The sequence below is a fragment of the Mobula birostris genome, chromosome 10 (assembly GCF_030028105.1).
Source record: "Mobula birostris isolate sMobBir1 chromosome 10, sMobBir1.hap1, whole genome shotgun sequence".
Lineage (NCBI taxonomy): Eukaryota > Metazoa > Chordata > Chondrichthyes > Myliobatiformes > Myliobatidae > Mobula > Mobula birostris.
Window position 1 is genome coordinate 1,719,348 of NC_092379.1, and position 24,468 is coordinate 1,743,815.

The window sequence follows — 24,468 nt, forward strand, 5'->3', positions numbered from 1 at the left end:
CCAGTCATCAAGATCCCCCTCTCGGCCGCACTAGCGTAGTCCAAAGGAAAACTTATGAAGCTATACGTTTGGCACCAGCTTGGCTGCAGGAACTGCCCGAAGGACATTCAAAGACGTGCAGCTGCCTTTGGGGCTCCCCGCTGGATTTGCTGTCTGGGTTTGCTCCCGTAGCCTTCGTCTCTCCCGAGGCTGCCCATAAGGCAGTGGGGCTATTTACCATTAGCTGAGGATCTGGTTCACGAGCACCAGGGCGTGTCCACACACCGGTGGGCCTGCGTGCTACGTGTGCAGGGGCCAGACCTCCTCCCCGTCCTCTGTAGCTCAGCCCGAGTCCAAAACGGGTTCAGTTTCCGTGTGTCGCCAGCGAGGAGGCACTACATGAGGCTTGCTGTTGTGGAGAGGCTGTGTACTGGCAGGGAGAGACTTGCACATTCAGCTCTCCTTTTCGCAAGACTGCTAGCCAGCAGTGGAAGCCGAAAGTGAGAGTGACAAGCACTACCCACCTCACTAGCACACTAGACGCTGCACAACGGCCATTTTGTCAGTGATGACGAAGGTGATTCTGAACGGTTGGACAATGCAGATCTCAGAGTGATACAGAGATGGAGAAAAGCCAAGTTGTGAAGGAATGCTGGGCCACTGGATTGGGTGGGGAGACGATGCATCGAGCTGTCTGTTCTGTCGCCACTCCCAGCTGACACTGATTGTTCAGCTCCTGTCAAACGAGGTTAACACTGGCTGGCAGAGGGACAGATGGCTGATTTGATACGGCCCATCATCAGAGCTGAGTTTCTACAGTGCAGTCAGTTTATAATCCTGCTCTGTTGTTGATGAGGCAGGTTCAGGAGTGGTGGCTGAAAACCAGAGTGAACTGCTGTCATACAGCTGTCTGCCCTTGTCCTTGTCCTGCCTGTCTATTCCATCAGCCCAGGCTCTGTGTGCCCTGTCCGTCCAGGCTCTGTGTGCCCTGTCCGTCCAGGCTCTGTGTGCCCTGTCAGCTCAGGCTCTGTGTGCCCTGTCCGTCCAGGCTCTGTGTGCCCTGTCAGCCCAGGCTCTGTGTGCCCTGTCAGCTCAGGCTCTGTGTGCCCTGTCCGTCCAGGCTCTGTGTGCCCTGTCAGCCCAGGCTCTGTGTGCCCTGTCAGTCTATTCCATCAGTCCAGGCTCTGTGTGCCCAGTGAGCCAAGGCTCTGTGTGCCCTGTCAGCCCAGGCTCTGTGTGCCCTGTCAGCCCAGGCTCTGTGTGCCCTGTCCGTCCAGGCTCTGTGTGCCCTGTCAGCCCAGGCTCTGTGTGCCCTGTCCGTCCAGGCTCTGTGTGCCCTGTCAGCCCAGGCTCTGTGTGCCCTGTCCGTCCAGGCTCTGTGTGCCCTGTCAGCCTAGGCTCTGTGTGCCCTGTCAGTCTATTCCATCAGTCCAGGCTCTGTGTGCCCAGTGAGCCAAGGCTCTGTGTGCCCTGTCAGTCCAGGCTCTGTGTGTCCTGCCCATCCAGGCTCTGTGTGCCCTGTCCATCCAGAATCTGGGTGCCCTGACTGTCCAGGCTCTGTGTGCCTTGTCCGTCCAAACTCTGTGTGCCCTGTCAGTCCAGTCTCTGTGTGCTGTCCGTCCAAACTCTGTGTGCCCTGTCCGTCCAGGCTCTGTATGCCCTGTCTGTCCCTGGCACAGAGGCGCTCAGGCAGACGTTGGCAGCTCTGGCAAGTCCTACCTGGCAGAGTCGTTCAGCTGGTTCTCAGCAGAGGCAAAGCAGGCAGTTTGTTTAAAACCAGGATCACTGCAGTAACTCCCTGCGGGAGGCTCAGTTAGAGGACAGCAGGGTTTGTGCAGCCCACACACCGATCACCTTCACCAGGCCTTCTGCACACGAGGAGAAGCCAATAGATAAAAGTAACTCTGCCTTACCTCCAACCTCAACACACACACACTTACTCACACACACTCACACACTCTCTCTCTCTCTCACTCACACACACACACTCTCTCTCTCACACTCACACTTACACACACTCACACACTCTCTCTCTCACATACTCACACTCTCTCTCTCACTCACACACACACACACACACACACACACACACACTCACACACTCTCTCTCACACACACACTTACTCACACGCAGTCATTCACACACACTCACACACTCTCTCTCACACACTCACACACTCTCTCTCTCTCACACACACACACACACTCTCTCTCTCTCACACACACACACACATTCACACACACTCACTCACACACTTACACACACTCATTCACACACACACACACACACACACACACATTCACACACAATCACTCACACACTTACTCACACACACTCATTTGTAGAGCAGACTGTGCAGACCGTTAGATTCTGCCTGATCTGCTTGCAACACCTGCTCCTACCTCACTAAAGCAGAACGAGGGTACCGACACACTGACTAGCAATATATTCCACAGGATCACTGTTCCATAGCTCAATGAAAAACATTCAGTCTTACTCCTGCTCTGGTGGAGTGAAAAAAAAGGACCCGATCCTCAATTTGTCAAACGACTCCCATGTACACTGTGCCTTAATGTAAGAAAACACTTTGAAATGCTTCAGAGAAGAGTCATCAGATTCAGTTCTTTCCTGTTGTCCTTAGACAGACACTCTCGATTGAGGTTAGCTTGCACCCAGGTGAATTCTGTGGGTTCTGAGTGGCCAATGAGGCCCAAGTGGGACCTCAGACTCCTCTGCAGGGAGGCAGGAGATGCCTGACAGGATACATGGGCTATCTCGGTTCCACTGCTTACATCCAGCTTCCGTGCGCTCCTGATGCGCGGACTCGAGGTTCTCTGTACCAATCTGAATACAAACAGGACTGGTCTCCAAGCCACATAGGGAAAGATAGGAGTAGATGATGGTTTATCCATTACTTCTGGTTGGGAAAGATTCCAAGTGATCTTGTGGGTTCATACTCGTCTACAACTGTTTTTTATAAAATATATGACAACCGTGACATATTCGTACAGATTCTCTGATAAGTCTTTGAATAGAGCCCAGTCCACTGACTCAATCATTAGATGTTCCAGGTCAGGGGACAAAAATGCAATAAGACTGCTGCCAATTAGCCACTGCTTTATCCTGCTAGATAAAAAGCTTATCTTTTGCCCTCTTTGAATAAGCAGTCCCATCCCTCCGTGTATTGAGAAGCCCTTGGGTCTTACTGACATATCCGGTGTCTCTGAGGTCAGCCATGTCTCTATGAAACACAGAACACTGCACTTCCTCATTTTCCTGTGATACAGCAATCTTACCCTGAGTTCTTCAATCTTGTTCTCCAGCGACTGAATGTTTGCTAACAAGATGCCGGGTAGAGAAACCACCTCAGTTGCTCAACTGTATCTCTCCACTTAATAAATTGGTGATGTCGGAAATGACGGTTTAGGAATCAGACAAGGGGCAATACCGATTCAAATGGAATGTTAGGACAAGTGAGCAAATGCTTAGTCCATGAGGCAAAGTTTATGGAGATGGATATCAAGGTGAAGACACTTGAGAGAAAAACAGACCATTGGACCTCGAAATCTGAAAGATGCCCACAAAGAGTTGGATGACGTACAGCTGCTCGAACTGCTTTCTCTCCAGAGCAACAAGGCCCTTTCTTTGGAAGCTGGTGTTTGGGTGGGAGGTGGATTGAAACGTACTCTAATTATAGCACTGGTGAAGATGAAACTTTGAATCCTGAGACTGTGGGAGGGCAGATAACTGTATAAAACTGAGAGGCTTGAGCACTGAACATGGGAATTAGCATGCTGTGGTTTCTATGAACTGACTCCATAAGACCAAAAGGCATAGGAGTAAATTAAGCCATTCAGCCCATCGAGTCTGCACCGCCATTCCATCACAGTGATTTATTATCTCTGTCAACCCTATTCTTCTGCCTTCTCCCCATAGTCTTTGATGCCCTGACTAATCAAGAACCCATCAACCCCCACTTTAAATATACTCAATGACTTGGCCTCCACAGCCATCTATGGCAATGAATTCCACAGATTCTCTGCCTTCTGGCTAAAGAAATTCCTTCTCATCCCTGTTCTAAATGGACATCCCTCTATTCTGAGGCTGTGCCCTCCATTCCTAGACTCCCCCACTACAGGAAACGTCCTCTCCACGCCCACTGAGATGAGGAAATCTGCCAATGCTGGAAATCCAAGCAACACACACGAAATGCTGGAGGAACTCAGCAGGCCAGGCAGCATCTATGGAAAAGTGTGAACGGTCAATGCTTCTGGCCAAGACCCGGGACTGGAAAAGAAGAGGAGAAGTAAGAGTGAAAGGACGAAGTGGTAGGTGGTGGGTGAAATCGGCAGAGGGGGAGGCGTGAGGTAAAGAGCTGGGAAGCTGATTGGTGAAAGAGATAAAGGCCTGGAGAAGGGGAAATCTGACAGGAGAGGATAAGAGACCATGGAAGGGGATGAAGCAGGTAATGGGCAGGTAAGGAGATAAGGTGACCGTGGGAATGGTAAAGGAGAGTGGGAAAGGTAAAGGAGAGGGGGGTGCAATTACCGGAAGTTTGAGAAATCGATGTTCATGCCAGGCTACCCAGACAGAATATAAGGTGTTGCTCTTCCAACCTGAGTGTGGCCTCATCGCGGCAGTAGAGGAGGCCATGGACTGACATGTCAGAATGGGAATGGGAAGCAGAATTGAAATGGACAGCCACCAAGAGATCCGTCTACTCTTTCCATGCTTTCAATATTCAATAGGTTTCATTGCGATCCCCCCCAACCCCCCCCACTCATCTGAACTCCAGTGAGTACAGCCATCAAATGCTCCTCATTCATTAACTCTTTCATCTCTGGGATCATTCTTGTGAACCACCTTTGGAGCCCTTCCAATGCCAGCATATCTTTTCTTGGACTGCTGCCAATACTCCAGTAAAAATTGGAGTCTGTTTGGAGTCTCCCTTCCTTAATGCAACGTCGAGCAACTCCTAGAGTCTTTGGTGCCGTTGAGTTTCTTTCCCTGTTCATCAAGAGTGAACAGCCTGGCTTTGAAAGAATGAGGAATTTTCCTGACTGATTCACATTCCTGGTGCAACTCAGAACTCATTCGCAAACTTGCTAATGTTACATGGATCCCTTAGTAATGATGATCAGGTAGCACAGAGAGAATCTGTATTCACTGATAAAGTACCTTTACTGTCTCACATAACAAGCATGTGAAGGTACACAAATGAATGCTTGTGTCCACACCTACTAAGCTTTCCTGACCCTCCATGAACAGTCAAAGAATAGAAAAGGTAACAGTTAAAGAATAGAAGAGGTAATATCTGGGAAAAGAGTCTACACTGGTCGAGTGTTGCTCATGGTCCCTATCTAATCTCCACGTGTCCGATGTGGGGTCCTCCACTTCTTCGATAGTTGGTCTCTGGAATTGTCACTCCCTGATCTTCCAAAATGCTTCATTCTTATTCCTTCCCTGAACATAAACAGGAGAAAATCCACAGATGTTGGAAATCCAAGCACAACACACACAAAATGCTGGAGGAACTCAGCAGGCCAGGCAACATCTACGGAAAAAAGTACAAACGACGTCTCGGCCTGATATGTTGATCGTACTCTTTTCCATTGATGCTGTCTGGTCCACAGAGTTCCTCTAGCATTTTGTGTGTGTTGCTCTAATGTTTCAGTTTTCTTGGTTCAAGGTCATCTGACTGATCTATGTCAGATATTCATTGGATGTAGCCCAGGGCGACAAGTAGTCTTGCTTTATGATTCTCCCTTTAACCTTGCACCCAAGGTGATTTCTTTAGTTCTGTCAATAAACCAGGTGTTCTACAGAACACTGGGCCCAGACGACAGATCGCAAGCTATTCCTTCTGCAGACCTGCCATCTCACATAATAAGCAAATTCTTATCAGAGAATGGTCTCAGGTCCATTAGCAGAACAACATTCCTGCCTCTATCTTATCTCAATTTTATGTTTCTATAAGATGCCCTTGCATTCTTCTGAATTCCAGTGAGTATAACCCCAGGCGACTCAATCACTCTTCATAGGCTAACTCCCTCATCTCTGGAATCAACATTGTGAACCTCCTCTTCACTGCCTCCAAAGCCAGTATATCTTTGCTCAAGTAAAGAGTACCATTTTCCGGTAAGCTGGTGGCATTCTCGGATACAGCAGTTCATATAGGGTTAACCAAATATGTTATTATATTTTGTCTCCTGCCAGTCAGCCAATGTCTATCCATGCTGGTAACTTTCCTGTGATACCACGGGCAGCCAAGCTTCATGCATGGCATCTTGTCAAAGGCCTTCTGAAAATCCAAGTATACAACGTCCACTTGCTCTCCTTTGTCTATCCTGCCTGTTATTTCTTCAAGAATTCCAACAGATTTGTCAGGTAAATTTTCCCTTAAAGGAAACCATGCTGACTTTGGCCTATTATGTCATGTGCCTCCAGGTACCCCAAAACCCCATCCTTAATAATGGACACTAACATCTTTCCAATCACTGAAGTCAGACTAATTGGTCTAAAATTTCCTTCCTTCTGTCTCTCCTTCTTTTTGAAGAGTGGAGTGACATTTGGCAGTTCTCCAGGTCTCTTGAACTATGCCAGAATCTAGTGATTCTTGAAAGAAAATGACTAATGCTTCCACAGTTTCTTCAGCTACTTCTTTCAGAACACTGAAGTGTATTCCATCAGGTCCAGGTGCCTTTTCTACCTTCAGTCCGTTCAGCTTCCCACACGAGTTTTCCATAGTAATAGCAATTATACTCGCTCTGCCCCGACAGTCTCAAATTTCTGGCATATTGTGAATGTCTTCCACATAAAGACTGACTCAGTTCATTCACCATTTCCTTGTCCCGCATTACTCCCTCTCCAGCATCATTTTCCAGTAATCCAATATCTGCTCTCGCCTCTGTTTTACTCTTTATATATTTGAAAACAACTTTTAGTATCCTCTTTTATCTTTTAATTTCTGTTCTCTTTTAAACACACAAGTTTCTACAGATATACTCTGAAGAGCATTTTAACTGACTGCATCACTGTCTGGAATGGGGGGGGTGTAGGCCACTGCACAGGATCAGGAAAAGCTGCAGAAAGTTGTAAACTCAGTCAGCTCCATCACAGGAACTAACCTCCTCAGCATCCAGGACATCTTCAAAGAGTGATGCCTTGAAAAGGCAGCATCCATAATTCAGGACCCCCGGTACCCAGGACATGCCTTCCTTTCATTGCTACTGTCGGAAAGGAGGTACAGGAGCCTGAAGGCACACACTCAGGAACGGCTTCTTCCCCTCTGCCATCAGATTTCGGAATGGACATTGAACCCGTGATCGCTACCTCACTACTTTCAATGTACTGAAGTATTAAATTGAATTGAATTGAATTGACTTCATTTCTTACATCCTTCACATAGATGAGGAGTAAAAATCTTCACGTTACATCTCCATCTAAATGTGCAATCATAGTAATTTATAATAATTTATAATAAATAGAACAGTCAATGTAATATAGAAATACACTCAGATCAGTGTGAGTTAATCAATCTGATGGCCTGGTGGAAAAAGCTGTCCCGGAACCTGTTGGTCCCGGCTTTTATGCTGCGGTACCATTTCCCGAATGGTAGGAGCTGGAACAGTTTGTGGTTGGGATGACTCGGGTCCCCAGTGATCCTTCGGGCCCTCCTTACACACCTGTCTTTGTAAATATCCTGAATCATGGGAAGTTCACAACTACAAATGCGCTGGGCTGTCCGCACCACTCTCTGCAGAATCCTATGATTGAGGGAAGTACAGTTCCCATGCCAGGCAGTGATGCAGCCAGTCAGGATGCCCTCAGTTGTGCTCCTGTAGAAAGTTCTTAGGATTTGGGGACCCATACCAAACTTCCTCAACCGTCTGAGGTAAAAGAGGTGCTGTTGTGCCCTTTTTCACCACACCATACTGCTGTCACATAACATCAAATTTCACAATATATGCTGATGATATTAAACCTGATTCTGATTCTGTTTTTATATTTTCTCTCCTTTTGGTCCTTATACGTACATGGATGGGAGGGGTACGGGGGGCTGTGGGTCCCAGTGCAGATCAATGGAACTAGGCAGTTTAAATGGTCCGGCATGGCTTAGATGGGCCAAAGGGCCTGTTTCTGTCCTGTACCTATGACTATGAGACTGCAGATACCAGAATCTGGAGCAAGACATAAGGCATTGGAGGAACTCAGTAGATCGTGCGGCATCTGTGGAGGGAAGAGGATAAATGGTATCTCGAGCTGAGACCCTTCATCTGGACTGGGATATATGGGCCATGGTTTGGGCTGGCAGGAGGTGAACCACGAGGTAGCAGATGAATCAGCTGATGAGAATGTGTGTCCATGATTTAGAAGAGAGAAGTAAGTGTGATATTTTGAAGTCTGCTGGCAGCACTAAACCCAGTGGGACTGTGAATTGCAAAGAGGGTAAGAGGCTTCAAAGCATTGATTGATTGAGCAAGTGGGCAAAAAACGTGGCAGATGCAGAAAAAGGTGGTAATACGACAAAATCCACATCTCAGCAGGAAAAACACAGAGGTGGTGTAGTAGATCAGGAAGTATTGATGTACAGGAGATATGGATGTACCTGTAAACCAGTCCCTGCAAACAGACATGCAGGTACATGCAGACTATTAAGACAAATCACTGTGGTTATTTTACACTGTTCGGTTTTAGACCATACGACCATAGGACATTCAACCTCAGTCTCCTGCCTTCTCCCTGTACCCCTTCATTCCCTGACCAATCATGAATCTATCAATCTCTGCCTTAAATATTATAAAGACTTGGTCTCCACAGCTGCTTGTGGCAACAAATTCCACAGATTCACCACTATTTGGCTAAAGAAATTCCTGCTCATCTCCTCGTCCCCTGCCAACACAGTCATGGGAGGAAACGGGAGCATTCTGAGGAAACCTACAGGGTCAGAAAGAGAAAATGCAAACTCTACCTAGACAGCCTGTTATTTCTTGCTGCCGTACGTGCGATTTGTTTGTTTTTTTTTCATGAGGAGTGGGGTTGGAGCTTGGGGGTTTGATGCTCTAGTTGTTGTTTGCATGATTTATTTTTAGTTTTGCCTGTGGGGGAGTTGTTATTTTTCAAACTTCAAAGTTCAAAGTAAACTTATTATCAAAGTAGATATCTGTCACCATCTACAACCCTGAGATTCACTTTCTTGCAGGCATACTCAATAAATACAATAACTGTAATAGAATCAAAGAAAGACTGCTCCAATTCAGGCGTTCAGTCAGTGACAACAAGACAACAAACTGTGTAAATACTAAAAGAAGAAATAATAATAGTAAATAAATAAGCAATAAATATCGAGAACATGAAATAGGGAGTCCTTGAAAGTGAGTCCATAGGTTGTGGGAACAGTTCAATAATGGGGCAAGTAAAGCTGAGTGAAATTATTCTCTTTGGTTGAGGGGTAATAACTGTTTCTGAACCTGGTGGTGTGGGTCCTGAGGCTCCTGGACCTTCTTCCTGATGGCAGCAGTGAGAAAAGAGCATGACCTGGGTGGTGGAGGTTCCTGAGGATGGATGCTGCTTTTCTGTGACAACTCTCCATGTGGATGTGCTCAGTGGTGGGGAGAACTTTACCCATAATGGACTGGGCCATATTCTCTACTTTTTGTAGGATTTTTCCACTCAAGGATATTGGTGTTTCCATATCAGGCTGTGATGAAGCCAGTCAATATACTCTCCACTACACATTGAAAGAAGTTTGTCAAAGTTTTACATGTCATGCCAAATCTTTGCAAACTCCTGAGGAAGTAGTGATGCTGCTGTGCTGTCTTCGTAACTGCATGTATGTGCTAGACCAAGAACAGATTCTCCCAAATAATAACACTGAGGACTTTAAAGTTGCTGAGTCTTGCCATTTCTGATTCTCTGATGAGGACTGGCTCGTGGATCTCTGGTTCCCTCGTCCTGAAGTCAACAGTCAGCTCCTTGGTCTAGCTGACATTGATTTTGCTGTCTTACTTAAGAAAGAATATACTTGCTACGGAGAGAGTTTAGTGTTCGGTTTTCTACATTGAAGTGGTGGTGTCATTAGCTGCAGGTGACTTTGGAAGTCCCTGTGTGATGCAGGGTGCTGCAGAATTTAATTCATTCTGCATCTGTGGAATAGAAACAGAGCTACCGTTTCAGTTCCAAGAGCTTTTGTCAGTTACAATGAAGGATCTCAGAGTTGAAACATTAATTCTATTTCTCTTTCTGCAGATGCTGACAGACCTACTGAGCATTTGTTTGTTTCTTGATTTTCAGCCTACTGGCCATCCCTGGGAAATAAACAGATTTCGTTTTTACAGATGTCCATGAGCTGATTTTATCCAGAAGTCAGAAAATACTCAAAAATCACTTGAAATGGTACCTACTCTTCCACAGTATTGAAATAGTAGCTACACCTGCACAGTATTGAGATAGTGACCATGTATGCACAGTATTGAAATGGTAATTACACCTGAATAGTATTGAGATGGTAACTACATCTGCACAGTATTGAAATGGTAAGTACAACTTTATGGTATTGAGATGGTAACCGTGTCTGCACAGTATGGGAATGAGTGGCATAGACGTAAGACTATAAAAAAGAACTAACGCCGAAGTCAAAGCAAATTTATTGTAAGACCATAAAACCATAAGATGTAGGAGCAGAAGTCGGCCATTCGGTCCATTGAGTCTGCTCCACCATTCAATCATGGGCTGATCCAATTCTCCCAGTCATCCCCACTCCCCTGCCTTCTCCCCATACCCTTTGATACCCTGGCTAATCAAGAACCTATCTATCTCTGCCTTAAATGCACCAATGACTTGGCCTCTACAGCTGCTTGTGGCGACAAATTCCACAGATTTATCACCCTCTGACTAGAGTAATTTCTCCGCATCTCAGTTCTAAATGGACGTCCTTCAATCTTGAAGTCGTGCCCTCTTGTCATAGAATCCCCTAACATGGGAAATAACTTTGCCACATCTAATTTGTTCAGGCCTTTTAACATTTGGAGTGTTTCTTTGAGATCCTCCCTCATTCTCCTGAACTCCAGGGAATACAGCCCAAGGGCTGCCAGATGTTCCTCATACGGTAACCCTTTCATTCCTGGAATCATTCTCGTGATCTTCTCTGAACCCTCTCCAACATCAGTATATCCTTTCTAAAATAAGGAGCCCAAAACTGTACCCAATACTCCAAGTGTGGTCTCACGAGTGTCTTATAGAGCCTCAATGTCACATCCCTGCTCTTATATTCTATACCTCTAGAAATGAATGCCAACATTGCATTTGGCTTCTTCACCACCGACTCAACCTGGAGGTTAACCTTTAGGGTACCCTGCACAAGGACTCCTAAGTCCCTTTGCATCTCTGCATTTTAAATTCTCTCCCCATCTAAATAATAGTCTGCCTGTTTATTTCTTCCACCAAAGTGCATGACCATACACTTTCCAACATTGTATTTCATTTGCCACTTCTTCGCCCAATCCCATAAACTATCTAAGTCTCTCTGCAGACTCTTTGTTTCCTCAACACTACCCGCTCCTCCACCTATCTTTGTATCATCGGCAAATTTAGCCACAAATCCATTAATCCCATAGTTCAAATCATTGACATACATCGTAAAAAGCAACGGTCCCAACATTGACCCCTGTGGAACTCCACTGGTAACCAGCAGCCAGCCAGGATAGGATCCCTTTATTCCCACTCTCTGTTTCCTGCCGCTCCACCCATGCTAGTAACTCCCCTGTAATTCCATGGACTCTTATCTGACTAAGCAACCATATGTGCAGCACCTTGTCAAAGGCTTTCTGAAAATCCAAGTACAGCACATCTACTGCATCTCCTTTGTCTCCTGCTTGTAATTTCCTCAAAAAATTGCAGTAGGTTAGTCAAGCAGGATTTTCCTTTCAGGCAACCATGCTGGCTTTGGCCGATCTTGTCATGTGCCTCCAGGTATCTTCTTTGATAGTAGCCACCAGCTTCCTTTCACGATTCATCTTTTCCTCCCTAATGACCTTCTTAGTTTCCTTCTGCAAGTTTTTAAAAGCTTCCCAATCCCCTATCTTCCCATTAGCTTTAGCTTCCTTGTATGCCCTCTCTTTTGCTTTTACTTTGGTTCTGACTTCACTTGTCAGCCACGGTAGTGTCTTCCTTTCATTCGAAAATTTCTTCTTATTTGGAATATCTGTCTTGCACTTCCCTCATTTTTTGCAGAAACTCCAGCCATTAATGCTCTGCTGTCCTTTCTGATAGTGTCTCTTTCCAGTCAATCTTGGCCGGTCCCCCTCTCATGCCAGTGTAATTTCCTTTATTCCACTGAAATACTGACAAATTGGAATTTAGTTTCTCCTTCTCAAATTTCAAAGTGAACTGGATCATATTGTGTTCACTGTTCTCTAAGGGTTCCTTAACCTTAAGCTCTTTTATCACCTCCGGATCATTGCACAACACCCAATCCAGCACAACCGATCCCCTAGTGGGCTCAACAACAAGCTGTTTTAAAAAGCCATCCTTTAGACATTCTACAAAGTCTCTCTCTTGAGGTCCAGTACTGGTCTGGTTTCCCCAATCTACTTTCATGCTAAGATCCCCATCGATTATCATGACATTGCCTTTCTGACACGCCCTTTTCTATATGCTGTTTGGAGGCCTGTATACAACTGCCATTAGGGTCCTTTTACCCTTGCCATTTCTTAACTGAACTCATAGACACTCTACACCTTCCGATCCTATGTCATTGCTATCTGATGATTTAATATTATCAAAGTACATATTGGTATAACGTGCCTCACAGAATTATAAATGTAACGCCCTGAGAAAGGTTTCACTGCTAATGTAATGTTGTAATGGTTTCTCTGTAGCAGCAGTGTTTGGGTTATGACTAGAGATAATGGAGGTTTTGGAATTTGTGCCATCCAATGAGAGGCATGTTGTTTCTTCCTTGTGTGTCTGAGAGGAGGTATTCGTGGTCTTTTGTCAGCCAGAGATGAAGAGAGACGATGCGAGTGGAGAGAGTTGGTAGACCGCAGGACGGAGTGGATTTGAAGTGAGGGTCCGGGAGTCGATGACGCTCGGAAGAAATCGATGGGGAACGAATGGATGGAAAACCGTGAGCTCCAACATGCACGTTAGACTGTTTCATTAAAATGGGCGCTTTTTCTTTTTGTTCTCTTTACTAACCCTCTAGTCAAATTAAGAATGAGAAAGCTCAGTTGTTTAATTGCATATGGTGTACTGTCTGATTTTGTGGTGTGGATTTGTAACAGGGCAACACATCACGCAGCATCCACTCAAATGAGATTTCACAAGTCTGGCGGAGCCGGAGCAGTCTTCCCCGAGACTGACACCGCCAGCCGAACCTAGGGGTTACCTAAGGAAATAAAGAACTTATGAAAAAGTGCACATAAACAACGACTGATGTGTGAAAGAAGACCAACTGGGCAAATATAAATAATTGAATAATACCGAGAACAAGAGTTGTTGAGTCCTCGAACGATGGTCTGTAGGTTGTGGTTTAAGCTGGAGAGAGAGCGAGATGAAACTAGAAAGTTTATGTACGTATGTTGGACGTTTGAATTGAATAATATTATTGGAGTTTCTTCACTTGTAAGAGTGTCCAGCAGTGGTTTGTGACCGGGAATGACCTACAGGACATGCAGATTTACTTTTCTATACATCAGTTCTGCATTTTTCTCTGAAGTGGGAGAGTCAGTTCATTTCTCTGAAGTGAGCAGTAGTGTGGTACTGGTGGTTAGAGTAACACCATTACAGCACCAGACACCCGGGTTCAATCTCCACCACTGTAAGGAGTTTGTACCTTCTGCCCACGACTGCGTGGGTTTCCTCCGGGTGCTCTGGTTTCCTCGCACTTTCCGAACTCCAGTAAGTTACCTGGTCACATGGGTGGAATTGGGCAATGTGGCCTCGGAATAAATAAAAACTATCAATCTGCCTCAGAGCCGCTTTGAGATCAGGTCACTGCTGTTGAGTGGCTGTGAGTAACGAGATCTTGTTCAATGGTGACAAAGTACAGAAGGCGATCCAAGCTCCCAGCATGATGACGGTGGGTTTGACCACTTCATGCTGCTTGTCACTGACATCAGTCGCCTTTGTCTGTGTGATGCGTCACCCTGCAGCCTGACAAATTTATCAAGACAGAAAGCAGCTCATCCCAAGGACTGGAGGCTGCGAAGGAAAAAGCACGTGGGTGGTTTGATTGCTCATATCATGAGACCTCAGTGCTTTGTGCATTAGCGCACACACAGCTTCCTTGCTTTACCGACCGTCCTGATAAGATAAAGATTAGCTTTATTTGCCACATGAAACACTCGCAAATGTCTACAGATGTACCGTGGAAGCTTCCCAACCGGCTGCATCACCGTCTGGTAGGGAGAGGATCGAAATAAGGAGCAGGCAGTTGTGAACTCAGTCAGCCCCATCATAGGCACTAGCCTCCATGGTATCCAATTCATCTTCAAGCAGCAGTACTTCAAAACGGCACCGTCTGTCATCAAGAACCCCCATCACACAGGGTGTGCCCTCTTGTCATTGTTACCATCAGGGAGGAGGTACAGAAGCCTAAAGGCACGCACTCAATGATTCAGGAACGGCTTCTTCCCCTCTGCCATCTGATTTCTGAATGGACATTGAACCCGTGAACACCACCTCACTACTTTTTAAAAGTTTCTATTGTATTACTGTGTTTCACATTGTACTGCTGCCGCAAATTTAACAAATTTCATGACGAACGCCGGTGATGATAAACCTGATCCAGATTCTGATCCTGACCTGTACGTCGAAACTTACACAGAGTGACCACCTTACCAGCTACACCTGCACACCTCTCATTAATGCAAATATCTGATCAGCCAATCATATGGCAGCAACTCAATGCATAAAAGCATGCAGACATGGTCAAGAGGTTCAGTTGTTGTTCAGACCAGAATGGGAAAGAAGTGTGACCTAAGCGACTTTGACTGTGGAATGATTGTTGGTGCCAGATGGGGTGGTTTGAGTATCTCAGAAACTGTTGATCTCCTGGGATTTTCACACTCAACAGCCTCTAGAGTCTACAGAGAATGGTGTGAAAAACAAAAACAAAATCCAGTGAGTAGCAGTACTGTGGGCGAAAACAGTTTGTAAATGAAAGACACATCAAAGTTGCTGCTGAACGCAGCAGGCCAGGCAGCATCTGTAGGAAGAGGAGCAGTCGACGTTTCAGGCCGAGACCCTTCGTCAGGACTAACTGAAGGAAGAGTGAGTAAGGGATTTGAAAGTTGGAGAGGAAGGGGGAGATCCAAAATGATAGGAGAAGACAGGAGGGGAAAGGATAGAGCCAAGAGCTGGACAGGTGATAGGCAAAAGGGGATACGAGAGGATCATGGGACAGGAGGTCCGGGAAGAAAGACAAGGGGGGGGGACCCAGAGGATGGGCAAGAGGTATATTCAGAGGGACAGAGGGAGAAAAAGGAGAGTGAGAGAAAGAATGTGTGCATAAAAATAAGTAACAGATGGGGTACGAGGGGGAGGTGGGGCCTTAGCGGAAGTTAGAGAAGTCGATGTTCATGCCATCAGGTTGGAGGCTACCCAGACGGAATATAAGGTGTTGTTCCTCCAACCTGAGTGTGGCTTCATCTTTACAGTAGAGGAGGCCGTGGATAGACATGTCAGAATGGGAATGGGATGTGGAATTAAAATGTGTGGCCACTGGGAGATCCTGCTTTCTCTGGCGGACAGAGCGTATATGTTCAGCAAAGCGGTCTCCCAGTCTGCGTCGGGTCTCGCCAATATATAAAAGGCCACATTGGGAGCACCGGACGCAGTATATCACCCCAGTCGACTCACAGGTGAAGTGTCACCTCACCTGGAAGGACTGTTTGGGGCCCTGAATGGTGGTAAGGGAGGAAGTGTAAGGGCATGTGTAGCACTTGTTCCGCTTACACGGATAAGTGCCAAGAGGGAGATCAGTGGGGAGGGATGGGGGGGACGAATGGACAAGGGAGTTGCGTAGGGAGCGATCCCTACGGAATGCAGAGAGAGGGGGGGGAGGGAAAGATGTGCTTAGTGGTGGGATCCCGTTGGAGGTAGCGGAAGTTACGGAGAATAATGTGTTGGACCCGGAGGCTGGTGGGGTGGTAGGTGAGGACCAGGGGAACCCTATTCCTAGTGGGGTGGTGGGAGGATGGAGTGAGAGCAGATGTACGTGAAATGGGGGAGATGCGTTTAAGAGCAGAGTTGATAGTGGAGGAAGGGAAGCCCCTTTCTTTAAAAAAGGAAGACATCTCCCTCGTCCTAGAATGAAAAGCCTCATCCTGAGAGTAGATGCGGCAGAGACGGAGGAATTGCGAGAAGGGGATGGCGTTTTTGCAAGAGACAGGGTGAGAAGAGGAATAGTCCAGATAGCTGTGAGAGTCAGTAGGCTTATAGTAGACATCAGTGGATAAGCTGACTCCAGAGACAGAGACAGAAAGATCTAGAAAGGGGAGGGAGGTGTCAGAAATATTCCACATCCCATTCCCATTCTGACATGTCTATCCACGGCCTCCTCTACTGTAAAGATGAAGCCACACTCAGGTTGGAGGAACAACACCTTATATTCCGTCTGGGTAGCCTCCAACCTGATGGCATGAACATTGACTTCTCTAACTTCCGCTAGGTCCCACCTCCCCCTCGTACCCCATCTGTTACTTATTTTTATGCACACATTCTTTCTCTCACTCTCCTTTTTCTCCCTCTGTCCCTCTGAATATACCTCTTGCCCATCCTCTGGGTACCCCCCCCCTTGTCTTTCTTCCCGGACCTCCTGTCCCATGATCCTCTCGTATCCCCTTTTGCCAATCACCTGTCCAGCTCTTGGCTCTATCCCTCCCCCTCCTGTCTTCTCCTATCATTTTGGATCTCCCCCTCCCCCTCCAACTTTCAAATCCCTTACTCACTCTTCCTTCAGTTAGTCCTGACGAAGCGTCTCGGCCTGAAACGTCGACTGCACCTCTTCTTACAGATGCTGCCTGGCCTGCTGCGTTCACCAGCAACTTTGATGTGTGTTGCTTGAATTTTGCTGCCTGGCCTGCTGCGTTCACCAGCAACTTTGATGTGTGTTGCTTGAATTTCCAGCACCCGCAGAATTCCCGTTGTTTTTTGTAAATGAAAGAGGTCAGAGAAGAACGGCCAGACTGGCTCAAGGTCAGATATCCACATATTACAGCAGTGGTGTGCAGAAGAGCGTCTCTGAACTCACAACACATTGAACGTTGAAGTGGCTGGGCTTCAGCAGCACGAGAGCACTCAGCGTACACCCAGGGGGTAGCTGGTAGGGTGGCCACTGAGGGTAAAGGTAGAGATGCCTCAGACAGCGGTGGGGATTGAACCTCATTCAGCGATCATTGGCACTGTAAAGACAGTGTGGCCACCTGTCAGAATCAGAATCAGAATCAGGTTTATTATCACCTGCATTTATACAGTACACGCATATTGAATAGATTAAAATTGTGCAAAACAGAAATACTGTATATTAAAAAATAGCGAGGTAGTGTCCAAGGGTTAAATGTCCATTTAGGAATCGGATGGCAGAGGGGAAGAAGCTGTTCCTGAATCGCTGAGTGTGTGCCTTCAGGCTTCTGTACCTCCTAGCTGATGGTAACAGTGAGAAAAGGGCATGTCCTGGGTGCTGGAAGTCCTTAATAATGGACGCTGCCTTTCTGAGACACTGCTCCTTGAAGATGTCCTGGGTACTTTGTAGCTAGTACCCCAGATGGAGCTGACTAAATTTACAACCCTCTGCGGCTTCTTTCAATCCTGTGCAGTAGCCCCCCTGCCCCCACTATACCAGACAGTGATGCAGCCTGTCAGAATGCTCTCCACGGTACATCTATTTTTGAGTGTATTTGTCAAACTCCTAATGAAGTATAGTTGCCTTCTTTATAACTGCATCAGTATGTTGGCACCAGGTTATATCCTCAGAGATCTTGATGCCCAGGAACTTGAAACCGCTCGCTCTCTCCATTTCTGATCTCTCTATGAGGATTGGTATGTGTTCCTTCATCTTACCCTTCTGGAAGACCACAATCAGCTCTTTTGTCTTACTGAGTGCTAGGATGTTGCTGCAGCACCACTCCACTAGTATGCATATCTCACTCCTGTACGCCCTCTCATCACCACCTGAGATTCTACCAACAATCATTGTATTGTCAGCAAATTTATAGATGGTATTTGAGCTATGCCTAGCCACACAGTCATGGGTAGAGCAGTGGGCTAAGCACACACCCCTGAGGTGCACCAGTGTTGATAGTCAGTGAGGAGGATATGTTATCACCAATCCACACAGATTGTGGTCTTCCAGTTAGGAAGTCGAGGATCCAATTGCAGAGGGAGGTACAGAGGCCCAGGTTCTGTAACTTCTCAATCAGGATTGTGGGAATGATGGTATTAAATGCTGAGCTATAGTCGATGAACAGCATCCTGACATAGGTGCTTGTGTTGTCCAGGTGGTCTAAAGCCATGTGGAGAGCCATTGAGATTGCATCTGCTGTTGACCTATTGTGGTGATAGGTAAACTGCAACAGGTCCAGGTCCTTGCTGAGGCAGGGTTTCAGTCTAGTCATGACCAACCTCTCAAGGCATTTCATCACTGTAGATGTGAGTGCTACCGGGTGGTAGTCATTAAGGCAGCTCATGTTATTCTTCTTAGGCACTAGTATGTGTAATAATACTTGTTGGAGAAACAACTTGGACTCAAGTTATCACGTCATTCAGCACCGAAACAAGTTCCCTCAACCCACCATGTCTAGCTAACCATCTCATCACCATCATCATCATCAGCGATCACTCGTAGTCGAGTATGATTGTCCTGGTGGTTGTGGGTCATTTGTGGGTCTTGAGATGACTGAAGAGGCCGATCCGGGATCCACAAGGCCTATTGCAGTGTAGGTCACTGAGGTGGTGGTGGATGTAGCTGGTTGGCCCTTTCCTAGTCTCTCCTCATGTTGAAGCCGTTTAGTCTCAGTGGAATGCTGGAGATATTCTTCGAGCCGTGCAGTCCCCTCATAGGCAGTCCTTCTCCAGCTTTTCCTGTCCTGTGATAATTTCTCCCATCCGTTCAGGTTGGCACTTCTTCAGGTGGGTCTTGACAACGTCCTTGAACTGCTTTTTCTGTCCTCCAGGAGTGCGCTTTGCATCCTTGAGTTGGCCGAACAGGAGTTGTCTAGGGAGGCGGGAGTCAGGCATATGCATGATGTGGCCGACCCAGCACAATTGGTGTTGAGTCACGATTGTGGCTACGGAGTTAATGTTAGCTTCCTCCAGGACGCTGGACTTAATACGCCTGTTCTTCCAGCCAACTCTCAGGATCTTTCAGAGGCACCTTTGATGGTAAGATTATGTGCCTGTTGTATATTGTCCATGGCTCCACTCCATATAGCAAGGAGGGGAGGACTTTAGCTTTATAGATCAGAAGCTTAGCATTGGGCTTGATAACCCAATCTTCAAAAACCCTCTTTCTCAGCCTGGCAAAAGCTCCACTCACACAGCCTATTCTATGCCAACGGACACAGCAACCATCTATGCCTATGAACACTAATCCCATCACTAGGCCTACAGACCAGAACCTGGCAGGGCCAAAATTTATTTTCATTCAACACAAAACAATCTGCTGGGGGAACACAGCACCTGTGAAAGGAAAGAAATTGTTGACGTTTCAAGTCAAAACCTTCCACTTGAGCTGCTGAATTCCTGTTTGTTACCCCAGGTTCCATCATTAGTAATCCCGTATGTCTCCATTTTATTACCCTTTCCTGACTTTCCTTAAGAAAGTGAGTGTTGTTTTACACCCCTCTCATAAGTGAGGCAGTGGGAGCATTAGGAGGGAGGTGTGGAAGTTAGGGTTTTGCCCCAGCAATGATGAAAGAGCAGTTTATCCATGCCCAGGTGGGTAACAGACTTGCTTTTCAGTCAGAAGACGGGTGGGGGGGGGAATGATCATCCCACTTCAGAGATTTAAGCACACAAGTCTCCACTGGACTGCAAAGTTGATGAAGGAAAGGAAGTGGATGTTGTCCACATGGACTTTGACACGGACCCACATGGGAGACCAATCAAGAAGGTAGTAACTTGGGTTCGACATTGGCTTAGTGGGCTAAGCCAGAGACTGGTATTTAATGGTTGCCTTTGTGACTGGAGGCCTGTGACTAGTGGAATGCCACAGTGATCGGTGCTGGGTCTATCAATGATCTGGATGATAATGTGGTTAACTGGGTCAGCACATTTGCTGATGACACCAAGATTGGGGGTAGTGCACAGTGAGGAAGACTACCAAAGCTTGCAGAGGGATCTGGATCAGCTGGAAAAATGGGATGAAAAATGGCAGATGGAGTTTAATGCTGACAAGTGTGAGGTGGACCAACCAACAGTGAGCAGTAGGGCACTGAGGAGTGTGGCAGAACAGAGGGATCTGGGAATATAGAGCCATAACTCCTTGAATATGGTGTCACAGGCAGTTAGGGTTGTAAAAAGTACTTTTGGCACATTGGCCTTAATAAGTCAATGTACTGAGTACAGGAGTTGGAATGTTATGTTTAAATTGTATAAGAATTTGGTGAGGGCTTAATTGGAGTACTGTGTAGAATGTTGGTCACCTACCCACAGGAAAGACATCAATAAGATTAAAAGAGTGCAGAGAAAACTTACAAGGATGTTGCTGGGACTTGAGGACCTGAGTGACAGGGAAAGGCTGAATTGGTTCGGACTTTATTCCCTGGAGTGCAGGAAAATGAGGGGAGGCTTGATGGGGGTATACAAAGTTATAAAGGGTATAGATAGGGTAAAGGCTAGCAGGCTTTTTGCACGGTGCTTGGGCAGGACTACAATTAGAGGTCATGGGTTAAGGGTGAAAGGTGAAATGTGAACAGTTGGAGGGGAATGTGAGGGGGCGGGGGAACATTTTCACTTAGTGGGTGGTGAGGATGTGGGACGAGCTACTAGTGGAAGTGGTGGATATGGGTTCGATTTCAACATTTAAGAGAAGTTTAAATAGGTACATGGATGGGAGGGTTATGGAGAGCTGTGGTCCAGGTGCTGATTGATGGGACTAGGCAGATTAGCAGGTTCAGCATGGACTAGATGGGCTGAACGGCCTGTTTCTGTGCAGCAGTGTTCTATGACTGTTCTTTTACACCCACTTGGGGGTGTGGTTTGTAATGTCTCATTGAATTAAAAACTGCAGCACCCCCTAATATTACATCACTCGAGGGCACAGTGCTTCAGTGTCTGGGGTGTCGTGCTGAATCCCACGACCTGCTGACTCAGAGGTGAGCTTGTTACTCACCGAGCCCACAGCCAACACATGGGGAAGCTTCTAGCAAAGCGTTAATTACATGGAGGCACGGATTAATCATTGCTGATCTTATGAAGTTCAGTTATCAGATATATAATTTAAATAATGAGACGGAAAGACCAGACACCAATAAAGATGCGGCAGATGGCTGGTTATGCTGAAATGATTAGGCTTGTTATTAGATCCGATCATGATGGCGTTGTGCAGCAGAAAGGCAAAGCCGTTGGCAGAGGCGTCTGCTGTGTCAATTGCCACAGATGGTGTTAAATACAAATACGACTTTGAGAAAACACTTGGCAAGGATAGTTCAACTCCACAGGTCATGCGGGAGAGGGAACGTGGTCGAGAATCACTTTGTACATTTGTGAGTTGGACTTCGTGCAAAAGGCAAACATTTTGGTTTGTAGTGGGCAGGCAGATTAATTAACGTGAATTAATTGTATCTGAACTGTTTACAATGTACTAACAGCGGCTTCATTTTATTTCCTCTTATCTTTTCCTGTTTTTTTTCCATCTTCCTGAAGTCATCGATCCATTCTGGGGCGTGGAAGCAATTAGATATATTTTGCTTTGGAAACACTGATTTTGACAACGTGGACATTTTCTGATACCATCAGAACTGATGTCACAGGCTTAAGTTGTATCTTCAAATAAGTGCCACCAAACACCTCAGAACCATGTTCCACAGTACTGTGCAAAAGTATTACACACACATCTATCTATCTATCTATCCCTTAATATATATATAACTCATGTTTCGAAGACTTTTACAAAGTACTGTAGTAATTTTATGTATTGCATTGTACAACCCCCTAAAAAGCCAAATTTCACGACATATGTGAGTGATGATAAAGCTGATTCTGATCTGGGTCCCTATTGTGGACTGAGAGTGGGAAGGGGGGCCAGGGAGAGGGGAATCATGGTTGGGAAAAGGGGAAGGGAAAGGAGAGAGAGCGGGAAGCACCAGAGAGACATTCTGTAATGATCAATAAACCAATTGTTTGGAATCAATTGACCTTGTCCGGTGTCTCAGGGCTGGGTGTGTCTGCCCCCGCACCACCCTCTGCCCTGGCTCTCCTCTGCCACCTGTCCCACACCGTCCTGCGGCACTCCACCTTCAAAAGGCGATGCCTCAGAAAAAGAGGTATTTGTCATAAAGGACCTCTACTTCCCACTTCTCATTTCTACCATCAGAGAGGAGGCACAGGAGCCCGAACACACTCAGTGATTCAGGAACAGCTTCTTCCCCTCTGCCATCTGGTTTCTAAATGGATATTGAACCCACGAACACTGCCTCATTTCTTTTATTATTTCTGTCTGTGCATTACTATTCTTAATTTAACTATTTAATATACTGTTGGCAATTTTCTCTGTCTCTGTTTCTATCTGTATATGTGTATCTATCTGTATCTATACCTAGCTATCTCCTATATATAGATACAGGTATAGATCAATCAACATACCTGCATTGTTGCAATTTACCAAACAATGCAGCGCCGCGAAATCAATAATGTTGTTTCCAACAATTTAGTACATGGTTTTATTGTAGATTGTGTGAGTTTCCTCCGCAAACATTGCTTTAGCCCATCTGGAGAAGTTGTTATACCATTGGCTGGTATAACAACACTGCTGTCAACCTCTCTGTGCTCTTGTGATCGAGAGAGGCAGGCCTAATGCTAACTATCTTGATAGGTATCGGGAAAGGCGGTGGGGGGGGGGGTTAATAGCGCGGCATTCACAATCCTTGCTTTGAACAGACACAGGCCTGCTGCTTGGAGCAGGTTTACAAGGTCAAAGCTGGGTGTTAGAGGGTTGGAATGACAGGTAGTCATGAGGGACCATCGGCATTGTGCTCAGCTCTCACTGTGGGGCTTGTGGGTGTGGGAAAGACCTCTCCACCGGGTGCCAGGTGACCTTGGACCAGCTTCCTGCCCCCCGCCACCATACCCCACCTGCCCTCCATCTTCCCCCTCCACTCATCTGTTTGCGGGAGTACTGTGCAAGACTTTAAAAATTGCTACAAATTGTAATAAACCAAAACAAATCGTGCAAAGGTGGAATAACGAATTAGGGATTATGGATTCATGGACCGATCAGAAATCTGATGGCAGAGGGTAGAGCTGTTCCGGGTTTGCTGAGTGTGTCTCTTCAGGTTCCTGTACGACCCTGATGGTAGTGATGAGAAGTGGGCATGTCCCAGGTGGTTAGAGTCCTCAGTGATGGGTTCTGCCTTCTCGAGGCTTTGCCTTTTGAAGATGCCGTCGATGGTGGGGAGGCTTGTGCCCGTGAATCGCCAGCCCTCCGCAGCCTCTGTTGATCCGGAGCGGAGCCTCCAGACCAGGCACTGTTGCAACCAGTCAGGATGTTCTCCCGTTTCTATACTCCCTCACTTGTGATCAGAAAGTTTCAAACTGTGTGTACAGTATAGAACCTTGGGATTTATTGTCTTGCAGGCAACCACAAACCTAGAAACGCAATAGAACCCATTAAAAAATCCCCACACAACAAAGACCGTCATATACCCAAATAGCACACAGACCATGAACCGCAGAGTTCCCGAAAATGAGTCCACAGCCACGGAGCCAGTTCAGTGCAGAGGCAAGTGAAGCCAGTCCGGGAGTTCACAGCCACGGAGTCAGTTCAGAACTGAACTGAATGAAGCCGGTCCAGGAGCCCGACGGCAGCAGGCCACAGGCCTCAGAGCCAGTTCAGAACTGAGATAAGTCCTTCACCCCAAAACTAGTGTCTCAAAGTTCAAAGTTCAAAGTAATTTTATTATCAAAGTACATATATGTCATCATATACAATCCTGCGATTCACTTTCTTCTGGGCATAATCAATCAATCGATAACAGAATCAATGAAAGACTGCACCAATTTGAGGATTCAACCAGTGTGCAAAAGACAACAAGCTGCAAACACAATAGGAAATAGATAATAATAATAAGTAAACAATAGATATTGAGAACATGAGATGAAGAGTTCTTGAAAGTGAGTGTACAGGTTGTGGGAACATTTCAGTGATAGGACAAGTGAAGTCGAGTGAAGTTATCCCCTCTGGTTCAGGAGCCTGATGGTTGAGGGGTGATAACTGTTCCTGAACTTGTTGGAGTGGGTCCTGAGGCTCCTGTACCTTCTTCCTGATG